The sequence below is a fragment of the Cupressus sempervirens genome, chromosome 7 (genome assembly GCF_028749045.1).
Source record: "Cupressus sempervirens isolate cs-2001-9-10 chromosome 7, ASM2874904v1, whole genome shotgun sequence".
In the NCBI taxonomy this organism is placed as follows: Eukaryota; Viridiplantae; Streptophyta; class Pinopsida; order Cupressales; family Cupressaceae; genus Cupressus; species Cupressus sempervirens.
Genome location: NC_143124.1, coordinates 867,330,973 through 867,343,578, shown reverse-complemented (window position 1 = coordinate 867,343,578; position 12,606 = coordinate 867,330,973).

Sequence of the window (12,606 nt, the reverse complement as noted above, 5' to 3'; positions counted from 1 at the left end):
CGGTTGAATTAAAGGCCCATATTTAGCACTCATAGAAACCACCATATTTTAAGAAAATATTTCTTTCATTTCTTTGATAATATTTCTTTCATTTCTTTAACAAAGAATCCTATTTTTCATGGTAGAAGTAATCATATAGAAATAATATTTCCTTTTATTCAAGAAGAGGTTGAAAATGGTGAAATACATATCGAATTTTGTAGGTTTGAGTAACATGTAGTAGACATTTTCAATAAGCCTTTATGTATTGGAAGTTTCCAACAGCTAAGGAATATTTTAGGCATAGTTGATCAAGCATGATCACATGTTTTTCTTTTTGTTAGCTCAAGAAAAAGTAGATGTGTTTGAAATTATTGATTTAATCAATTACATTTTTTCCTAAACTTGTCAAATAAATTTTATTCTTTCTTAAATAGGTCATTTATTCTCCTAAGCTTCCAGGTGGTTAAGCTGCTTAAGCATCTTAGAAAGTCAATATTAAATTTTTTTCAAAAAATGTATCTCCTATTTGTGCACAACTTATTTATTAAGTCTCTATTCATATTTTAGAAAAACCCAAATACAAAAGGAGAAGGAAATGATCTAGATTGATGTAGCATGAAGAGTTTGTGCAAGCATATGGAAAAAAGTAGAGAACTTAGAACAAAGCATGTGATAGAGGATAAAAGGAGTAGTATTTGTAGAAACAAATAGTTTTAGTTTGTATTGTATTTCAATAGAGAAGTTTTATCTTTAATTTAGTTATTGTATTGCATTGTAGAGTAGTGATTGCTCTAGAAAGGGCTATTTTATTAGTAGTCCTGTAGTGCTGTAAAATATATTTTAGTAAAAGTAGAAGATTTTTTCTTTATATGTGTATTTTAGATTTCTAGATGTAATTGGTTTTTTTTAAGTTTTTAATAGGAAGAAAGAATATAACTTGAATACTCTAGTACTTATATTATTATCTCTAATTGAATCTTATTCTGCTACGTAGATGGATAATAAAATAGTGATATCTATGCATTCACTACTCTACCATGTTTGGGAGCAAAGATTTTGGTGTTTTTGAGTGTGTTTTTGTTCATAGAATCTCTACAATAATCAAGATTTTTTAAGAGCATTAATTATATGGTTTCAAATTGTTTTCTCATGGATTCTAAAATATCTTGGATGGACTCATTTCCTATTTCAAGAAAAGGATATTTATCTTCCAGTTCTTCTAGTTGGCTTATCTACTTCTAAACCCTTGCCTAAAATTTATTGATTTAATCTCAATAAAATATTGTCATTTCATACAAAGGCTTTTAATATTTTCAAAATAAAACCTTAAAAGTTTCTCTCATGAAATATAGTGGTACCATGACATGCACAAAATGGATTTAAGGAATGTGCCTTACAAATATTTATAAAAATGCAATTAGTAGGGCCAATATTAGATTTGACAACCTCTGCCAATATCCTTCCATCTCATGTGGAAATGAGATCTTTAGAACATGGTTTGGATTTAAATCAATATATAATGGAAAGAGGATTTGTGTTCTACGTTGTTGTAGAAAATATCCTAGTACACATGTCTACAAAATATGATATTCTTCTTGGGAATATAAGAGGAGTAATTAAGAAGGGGGGGGGGGGGGCGGAGGGGAGGAGGAGCAAGGCTGAATAAATTACCACTAAAATGATTCCAATTTCCTTAGATGTCAATACAAACTACTTATGAACTCAAACCCTTGCACAACTTTGTTAGACCTAGATATTCACTTTAACTCAGTCAACAAAACAATCTTGAGATATTAATGCATATTAATGTTTATTAATTTAGTTGTAGAAAGATAAAGTAATCAAAAAATAACATGAACACATGATACACCAAGATTTAACATGGAAAACCAAGTTGGGAAAACCACCAATGCAACTAGTTACAACTTTTCACTCTTCTAAAGTGATCCATATTAGGAGAAATTCCTATTAAAGGATTTGAATCACCCTCTTAGGAGCAGCCTTGTTAGAAACCTTAGGTCACTTTAATCTAGAAATTTCCCCTTGTTAGAAGATGTACAAAATGATTGTTAACTCAACCTTGTTAAGAGATTTCTTGACTACTACAATTTTTAAAGAGTAAGAATGATTGGCCCAATTAATGAAGAAATCGATTTATACATTCAGATCACTATTATGTCTTATTCTCTAGATCCTTCCTAATTGGAATATTCTTTGTAGTTACTTGGATATTCTAACTTTTATTAGACATCCTTCTTTATTCACATCTTATCTTCTTCCACAACTTCATATTTGAACACACAACTTGACCTTTTATATATATGAAACCCAATGTCAAGTCAAGTTGAATACCCTTACAAATAAAAAATTAGCATCCACTAGGTTAGCTTGAATAAATCAAATAGCAAAAAAAGAAGTTCTATTGTAGCTTGATTTCCATTGAAACTCAGTCACTTGGTTACCACTTAACTTAGGAATTATTTAATGACCGACCTAGCTTGGTTAACACTTGATAACTAAACTTGGCTAATACTAGACTCTTCTGAGCTCAGTTACTACTAGTTGTGCTTTGTTAGAATTTAACATTTGTGTAGCATTAATGAAAATATATATTTGAATAATTGTTTTCAATAATCTTCCTCTTTGGCATTGATGGAAACACAACATGTCATAAGAAAAGGAAACTTAGAGTAATCAAAATGATTCATTAGATTTTATAATATCTTTAGTTTCATTCTTATTCTTTATCCATGAGATCTCCCTTTGAGATTCTCCCCCTAACATCTTATCTTCAGACTCCATCTGATCAAGTTCTCCCTCTGATTGATATACAAGTTTCTTCCTCTGATTCATGAAATTAATCTCCCTTAATTATTTTGATATTAACATGAAATATTCAATATCTCACTCTTTGACATCAAATATGAAAGACTTTATAAAATGAATTTATGATATAACTAATTTATTGATTCATATGCAATGAGCTATGACTTCTTTGCATCAACTTGATAGATCTTCAATGTAGTTAGGTTGATGAATCACTAATGTGTACTCTAGTGAGGATTGGATAGGGGAATGACCCATAGTTTTCCTTTGAGAGACAAAAATGCATCCTTAGGTAATGGTTTGGTAAATATGTCAACAACCTACTCATTTGTGTTCACATATTCCAATCTAACATCTTTATCTTGAACAAAATCTCTCAAAAAATGATGGTTAATTGCAATGTGCTCTATCTTAGAGTGCATTACTATATTTTTGGATATGTTGACTATACTTGTGTTATCATAGTAGGTAACCACTTGGTCCTTAATTTTCTCTTTATTCCTAATAATAGTTTCTTGATCCAAATTGTATTGGAAAAATTAAGTGTTGCAACAACATATTCTACCTCTATTGTAGATTGAGATATGCAATTCTACTTCTTACTGGTCCATGACACTAACCTTTTTCCAAGAAAGAATGCTCCTCCACTAGTTCTTTTTTTGTCATCAATGCTTCCAACCCAATCTGCATTAGTAAATACTTTCAACTCAAGTTTTCCTCCTTTCTTATAGCATAGACCATAGTCTTGAGTTCCTTTTAGATATCTTGTAATTCATTTTTTTTAGCATCATATGATTTTCTCTAGAATTTTTAGAAAACCTTGCAACTATACCAACTTCTAATGTCATATTAGGGCTTGTGTGAATAACATATTTAAGTTTCCCAATCATAGATCTAAAGATAGTCTGGTTCACCTCTTTTCAATCATCTTCCTCAAACAATTTTTTTTAATACACATAAGTGTTTGCACTAGTTTGGAATCTTTTGTTCCAAAGGTCTTCAATATCTCCTTGATATATTTTGACCGATTAGGATAAAATCCATCCTTCATTTGAATGAACTTGTAAACCAACCAAGAATTTTATCTCTCCAAATATTGACATTTCAAATTCTTTCCTCATTTCTTTGAAGAATGATTTACATAAGTCATAATGACCTATGATTAAAATATTATCCACAAATATTTCTACTAACAATATATTATTTTGTGGTCCTTCTTTAATATACTAACTACTATTATCATTGTTTCTCTAAAATTAAATCTTTGCTAGCTATCCATTTAACCTCTCATACCATGCTCTAGGAGCTTGCTTCAGATCATTAAAACCTTTGTGTAACTTATAGACCATGTCTCTTTTATTTGGATCAACGAAACCTTTAGGTTGATCAATGTAAACTTTTTCCTCTAGAATTGCATTGAAGAAAGCTGATTTCACATCCATTTGAAACACTTTAAATCCTTTAAATGTAACATATGAAAAAAGTGTTCTGACCTCTTCAAGTCTAGCGATAGAAGAAAATGATTCTCTATAGGCTATACCTTCTTCTTAAGTATATCATTTACACACTAGCCTTTCCTTATTCTTTGATACTTCACTATTTTCATTCAATTTGTTTCTAGATATGGTCCACTTTGTACCAATTAAATTTTTTTCCTTTGGTCTAGGAGCAAGAGTCTAGGTACTGTTCCTTTCAATTTTCTCAATTTCTTGATTCATTGCCTCTATCCAACTTTCATTATTCATAACATATTCTATAGTTATAGGTTAAAATTCAATAAGAAAAGATGTATATTTTAGTTTGTTCATTGCAATTATACTGTATATGAGCAATGTTAGTATGCTAATAGAAACCAAATTTAAATAAAGCTTCTACAAACTAAACAGAATTCATAAACTTTAAGATAGACTAAGATGTGCTTTCAATTGAAAATATGAGCCATTAATGGACTCTCTCAATAAGAATCTCTCTTGTTGAGTGGCTTTGTCTAAATAGATAGGATGCATGCTCAAGCTTTATGCTTCAAAAAGGGTTTCAAATGGAGTTGGATTTTGGGTGCGAGTGTATGGTTTTGATGTAAAATAGCTTCTTAAAATGGCATTATGACTTTACTTCATGGATTGTGTTGTTTTTCAAAGGGTAAGGATCCAATTTATAGGCAAGAGGCCTGAGGGATTGAGGGCTAAGATGCAAAGATGGGAAAAAGCTCATGGAGGGCTCAGATTGCATGAGAGGAGAGCACATGGATTGTGCTTTCTTACGAAAAATCAAGGAGTGACACATGTCATAGGGTGAGAGGATGGAGGAAAGGGGAAAGATGAGTCAAAAAAGGAGGCTCAAGGGATAAAATATTCATAAAGACCCTCATAATGGCTTGTAAGAGCAATAAAAGGGCTTGGAAGAGTCATTTATGGCCTAGTGGGCTTTATAAATTTTTATGGTTGGGATATTTTGAGGGAGATGAGAGGAATTTCAACTTGGGCTTGATTAGGAAGGTTTTAATCTTTCCTAGGATTGTGCAAATGATTAGAGGATGGATTAGGATGGTTTAGGATTAGGTTAGGGATAGGCAACTGGATGGCATTTAATGAGGGTGGGTGAAGGAGGAGATATTTGTTAACTTTGGCTTGGATTAGTAAGTTTTAACCCATGTTTAGGTAATGTGACAAGGTTAGGAGGGGATTAGGATTAGGTTTAAAGACATCTTCTAGAAGAGTCTAGACTTTGGATGAGGATAAAGACTTTCTAGAATAGTCTAGAACTTCCTAGGATGAGTATGAAGACTTTCTAGAAGAGTTTAGAACTTCTTAGGATGAGGATAAATTAGATTTTGAGGAAATAAATAAAGTTTTATTTATTTCAAGGGTTTGGGTTGAGGAGATATTTATTAAAACTTTTTTAATAAACATGAGGATTAATATTTAATCTTAATTAAATATTTTGAGTTGGGATTAGCCTTTAATCAAAATTAAAGAAGGATTCGAAGATTTTGGAAGAGGTTAGTGGTCTTAAGGAAATTGGCCAAGTTTTGGGCAAAAAATAAATTTTTATTTATTTTGGGTTTTTTGGTCAATTTATTAATTAAATAATTAATAAATAAGGAAATAATGTTTAAATAAGATTTAAACATTTTTGGGAGGGATTCATGAATTAAATATTTTTAATTAAGATAAAGGGATTTAATGGCATAAAAATAAATTAATTAATTAAATAAATAATTAATTAATAAACGATGATGTCATCAGGAATTTTTCAAAAAATAAAAATACTTTATTTTCTAAAGGTTTTTAGGTGTCTACATTTTACCCCTCTTTGATGTGATGCTACAAGTGGCATGGCATCAAAGATAAGAAAATAAGATGCCCAAGGCTAGAGCAGAAGTGGAGAGAATGAATTGCAAGATGCCCCCTCAAGAAGGCGGCGGGGAGAGAAAGCGAGGCTCGATGACTTCTTGAAAAGTATAAGAATTTGAGATGAGCAAGAAGACTTAGATTGGCTTAAGAGAAGAGGTTTAGTGAGCTCAAACTCTCACTATAGGAGAATGATAAAGGGAGAATTAGAGGCACAAGAGGAAGCAAGCTTAAGATCTCAGGGATTGCAGAGGATGAAGGAGCAGAGCGCTATAAAAGGAATCTAGGATGGGGAGATAGATGAGGGGATTAAAAAGCTGATGTAATAGGATTTCAAAGAGTCGGATTGGCGGAAGATGGGTTTCGGAGATCCCTAGGACTAGGATTGTGGATCTCGAAAGATGAGGCTTGGTGGATTGATTTGGATTGGTGGATCCCTAAGACTAGGATTGTGGATCCCTAAAGCTAAAGGTGAGGAGTGATTGAAAGAGATACTGGTGCATAAGCTGGGGTAAGAGAGATGAATGTTGGATATGGATGGGGGATAATGGAGATGAAGGAAAACCATTGAAGCTTTTTGAGTGGAGGGATACTTCAAAGAGAAGTACCACCATGTAGTTGAGCACTAGATTTGCTATAGGACTGTTGGTTAATTACCAAGGTTACCAAGAACATCAAGGCCTTTTCACCAACTATCTAAAGGATTGACGAACTAACTCAAAACAAACATGCAAGGATTGCCTCAGCATCACATATGATTCCTAAAGGAAGCAGCGTGGAACCGACACTAGGTAACCCACAACCAAAAAAGAAAAACAAACCAAAGATCTGATCAAGACCTTACGCTCAGATTGCCCCATTCCTAGTATACCATGATATGGAAGATCGTGGCAACCTTGAGGAGGGAAAAAAAGGATTGCTTGGAAAAGATATTTCAAGACCCAAAAGGAAAGATTCTAAATCAAAAGAAAGCAAAAATACAAAAGAGAACTATTTTCCAATGAGATGGGTAGGACGAGGTACTAACAGACCAAGATCAGATAGGAGGAAAGCTATATCCTACAAGGATCTATTGGAGAGTACCTAAGCTAATGGATCTTGATGAGTGATGCATCTGGCAAGTTGAACTAAGAAGGATAACACTTTGGTGACAGGAGATCTAGCTAAAGGATGCATTGGAATAGCTAACCAAGGGTTGTGCAATGTGTGCAAGATGCTGATCAAGGAGGAACTAACACAGAAGTTGGATAGATACAATGGTACTAATCTGAAGAGGATGTACAAGCTGACAGACCAAGATATGTTACAAATTTACAAGGTTTTTCATGTTTTTGTTTTTATGAGATGGAAACATTCGTGAAGGGCAGGACATCTGCAATAGTTGATAGGCGGATAGGTAGATGGTTTGCGAAAAGCATAAGGAAAATGTGATTCTTTGTGTGCATGTCATAGGATACAAGCTAGGATACAAGATTTGGCATATAATACAAGCTAGAATATGGTACAAGCTTTGGACAAGATTTGGATATACAAGATATGATACAAGGGATAATACAAGATTTACAAGCTGGGGTATGAGATTTACAAGCTAAGGTACAAGATTTACAAGCTATACAGGAGGTATTTACAAGCTCCATTAGATTTTGGATATTTGGTTGGAACACCAAGGGAACAAGCAAGTGTTTTATGGGATGGTGGGTGAATGGATGAGGGATAGGATAGTGATAGATAATGGATTAGTCTTAGTACACAAGGCACCTGAATTACCAAGTTTTCACCAAGGTACCTATCGAAGGCACTTGAATTTCCAAGTTTTCACCATTGGATGCTTATTTCTCTTTACTATTTTTTTTTGTATTTTTCAAAAGCTAGGTATACCAAGGATCTTCAAGCATAGAACTTCTTGAGATGAATGATCTTAGTAGGATCATTCAAGAGTTCTCCTTCTAGTGTAGATAGTTGATAGGCTCCGGAGCTAAAGGATGCAGTGACAACATAAGGACCAAGCCATGTAGGTTCAAACTTGCCTTTCTTTTCTCGATCTGCTTGGACTTTCATGTTTTCTTTGAGGACCATGTCACCCGATTGAAAGTGTCATGGCAGAACCTTCTTGTTGAAATTCCTTTTGAGATGAGTTTGGTAGACTATGAGATGATCATAGGCTTGTTGTCGCTTCTTATCTAAGAGATCTAGCTGGGTGAGCCAAGCTACTCTGTATTCTTCATCTAATATTTGCCCTTGCAAAGATATGCGCAAGGGGGGAAGTTCAACCTCTATAGGTAGTACCGCTTCAGCACCATAGACTAGGGAGTATGGAGTTGTGCCTATAGATGTACGGAAGGAAGTTCGATAGGCCCATAGGGCTGGATTTATTTGTAGATGCCAATCGCAACCGGAATCATTGACAACTTTCTTTAGGATTTTGAGGAGGGCTTTGTTAGTTGCCTCTGCCTGGCCATTACCTTGTGGGAAATATGGGCTAGAAAAGTGATGATGGATGTGGAGGGAAGTGCTTAATTCTTCCATGTTGAGATTTCCAAAGTTACCTCCGTGGTCGGTGAAGATGGTGGATGGGATGCCGAAGCAGCAAACAATGTGGTATAAGATGAACTTGGAGACCTAAACTCCTATAGCTAAGACAAGGGGGACTACTTCCACCTACTTAGTGAAATAGTCTATAGCTATTATTATCCATTTATGTCCATCAGATGAGAGGGGTGTGATAGTTCCAACTAGATCAAGGCCCCAACAAGCGAAAGGCCAAGGTGGTGCCATAGGCTATAGATCTTGTGCTGGAGCGTGCACAAGATTTGCATGCTCCTGACATGGGAGACACTTTCTGACAAAGTCACAAGAGTCTTCTTCAATCATAGGCCAATAGTAGCCTACTCTAAGGATTTGTCGCACTAGGACAATACCACTCATGTGGGCACCACAAAGTCCAGAGTGTACTTTTAACACCATCACGGCCTTATTTTGATCTAAACATCGAGAGAGAGTATCATGATAACCCCGACGATATAGGGTATTGGCTATGATAACATAGCGGGATAATTTTCAGATGAGGTTTTGGTGTTGGGTACGTGTGAGGTGAGGGGATATGATACCATCGTTAAGGTAAGCGTGAATCTCATGGTACCAAGGGGATTGGGGACCAACCAAGATACAAACACAGTTTGAATCCTCATTCGCATAGGTGGGTGTGAGGAGCTGCTCAACTAAAAACTCATACTATGTAGCTTCTTGAGGAATTTCCAAGAGCAAGCCTATAGTAGCCATAGCATCTGTTGCTTTGTTCTGTATTCGAGGCACTTGTGTAAACTGAAGCCTTGTAAAATTTTGGGTTAGCTGATCAACTAGCTCTTTGTAGGGTAATAGCTTTTCATCTTTGGTTTGATATTCATTTAGGGCTTGCTTGATGATGAGCTAAGAATCGCCAAAGATTTGTAACTCAGTGATATTCCATTTTGTAGCTATCTTTAATCCTATTATGAGGGCCTCATATTCAGCTATATTATTGGTGCTAGGGAGTTGTAGCTTGAAGGCTTTTGGAATGTAATCTCCTTGAGGTGTGACCAACAATATTCCTGCCCCTGATCCATGAGATGTGTATGAGCCATCAAAATAAAATTTCCATGGGGATTATTCTTCAATTAGATAGATATGCTCATTTGGAAATTCTGTGATCAAAGGATATGCATCTATTAGAGGTGCATCAGCTAGGTGATTTGCTATAGCTTGCCCTTTGATTTCCTTTTTGTCCACATACCGGATGTCAAATTCACTACGGAGCATAATCCATTTGGCCAAATGGCCTGTAAGTGCTGTTTTGGAGAGCATATACTTGAGAGGGTCGATCTTGGAGACTAGTTGGATGGTATGACTTAGCATGTACTAGCAAAGCTTTTGAGTTGAGAAAAAAACTGCCAAACAAGCTTTTTCCATAGGAGTGTAATTGAGTTCATAACCAACTACGATTCTACTAATGTAGTAGATGGCTCTTTCTCTGCTGTAGTCATCGAGCTGTGCTAGAAGTGCCCCTAGAGCAGTAGGTGTTGCTAATATGTATAAAATCAAGGGACAACCAAGAACTGGTGGAACCAAGATAGGGGGATTGGCAAGATACTGCTTGACCTTATTGAAGTTGTGTTGACATAAAGGATCCCACTTGAAGTTCTCATCCTTCTTCTGTAAATGTGAGAATGGTGTACACTTATCTGCAAGCTGGGAGATGAAGCGTCGGATAGATTGAAGCTTTCCTTGAAGAGAGCAAAGCTGTCACAGTGTCTGGGAAGGAGGCATGTCTAAGATAGCCTTGACCTTCTTGGGGTCGATCTCTATACCTCGTTTAGAGACTATAAAGCCTAGAAGCTTGGAATATGTGACCCCAAAGACACACTTCTTGGGATTCAGCATGAGATGATATTTGGCTAACCTATCAAAGAATTTCTCTAGGTCAGGAAGATGATCCATGAAGGTATGAGATTTGACCAAGATATCATCCACATAATCCTCCAAAATGCTATGGATGATATCATGAAAAATTGCTATTATAGCTCTTTGATAGGTAGCCCTAGCATTCTTTAGGCCAAAAGGCATCATGTTGTAACAAAAGGTTCCCCAAGGGGTAGTAAATGTTGTCTTATGCCGATCCTCTTCTGCAATCTTGATTTTATTATACCCAGAAAACCCATCCATGAGGGACAAAATTTCATGTCCAGCTGTAAGATCTACAATCATATCTATGTTGGGAAAGGGAAAATCATCTTTTGGACAAGCTTTGTTAAGATCTCTGAAATCAGTATAGATTCTGATGTCACCGAAAGGTTTAGTGACAAGGACCATGTTGGAGATCCACTCTGAGTAGTCGATAGGTCAAATAACCTTAGCAGCTAACATTCTTTCTAATTCAGCTTTGACCAATAATGCCACCTTGGGGTGCATTTTTCTAAGCTTTTGTCTGACGGGCTTGATCTTTGGATTGACTACAAGATGATGAACTACAAGCTTTGCATCAAGTCCTGGAATGTCCTGATATGACCATGCAAATTGTCCAATGTTCTCTCTTAAGACCTCAAAGAGGAGATCAGCTTGGTCTTGTGATAGGAATGCAGCAATGTGAACAAGTCTGGGATCTCTGAAGAACCAATGTTGACTTCTCGAGTATCCTCAATTAGAATAGAAGACACCTCTAGTCAATTATCTTGAGGAGGCAATGCTAAATCTTCGTGTTCTACTTGTGGCTTTGGATTTTCTTGCTGATGGGTTCTCTTCACTGCCATAGCTAGTCTCAGATTCACCTTAGTTCCAGTTTTGGGTGTATTGGAACTAGGTTGTAGATTTTCTCCAAAATACCCCTTGGGATCTAGCTTGTAGATATAGGCAAAATCTGGCTTTTTTTTTTCTTCTTATGAGGAGTTTCAGCTCCAATGAATCTCAGAAGCGCTTCCTCTAATGTGAACTCATCAATGTGTATGACGCTTGGTTGGTCCCAATCTATGAGTTGTGCATGGGTGAGTGGTAGGTCAATGAGGTGGATGGATAGTTCTTGGAGAATAGAGTCTCCAAGGGAGATTTGCTCTAGGATATCATCATAGGCTCTCTTTTCAACTTCCTTAGGAATGTCTTCAATTTTGACAAGGTTGCGGTGAATGTTTGAAAAAGCGCAATCGTCCGTATTGGTGCCCCTAGTTGTGGGTATGCCAAATCCAACACCTGACTTTGATTCCCACTTGTGTGCATCGATGGGGCACTGCATGCCTCTTTCTTCTGGTCCTAGACCACCACCTTGATAGTTCCATTTTTCAGTGATGAGCTTATGTTCTTGGGGATACTTTTGGCTAAAGTGATCAAGGCGTGCCTGATTTCTTTGAGGTGCATCCTTATGTAACCAATTGTTGATATCTGGAGTGAGCTCCTCATGAAGAGGGATTTTTGAGGATACAAAGGTTGTTGGGCCAAACTGTTTGTATCGAGGAGGTGGAATTTCCTTAGCTTTGTGATATGTCGGTTGTCCATGGGCATGTGGATCAAGTGGGAGTGCCTCGACAGCAAATGCATCTGATAGAATATACTCTCCACAGCCTTTGTTATTGATCTTCATGGTAGATAAGGTGGAGGCGAGGATGGTTTCTGGGTCATTACAAGTGTGGGATGAGCTGGCGATGGCTATGCTGATGTCTATTCCTAGAAAATGATTTGTATATGAAGCTTCAACAGCATTGCAGTAAGCAAAGGGTTCTGGATCAGCATGAAGGGTTTGTATATGAGGCTTCAACTGCATTACAGTAAGAAAAGCGTTCTCGATTGGCATGAATGGTTACCTCAGTGCCCTGATGCAAAAATTTGACACACTAATGGTAAGTGGATGGAATGGCTTTCATGGCATGAATCCATGGGCAATTGAGGAGGATGTTAAATGGTAGATTTAGATCAATAACATGGCAGA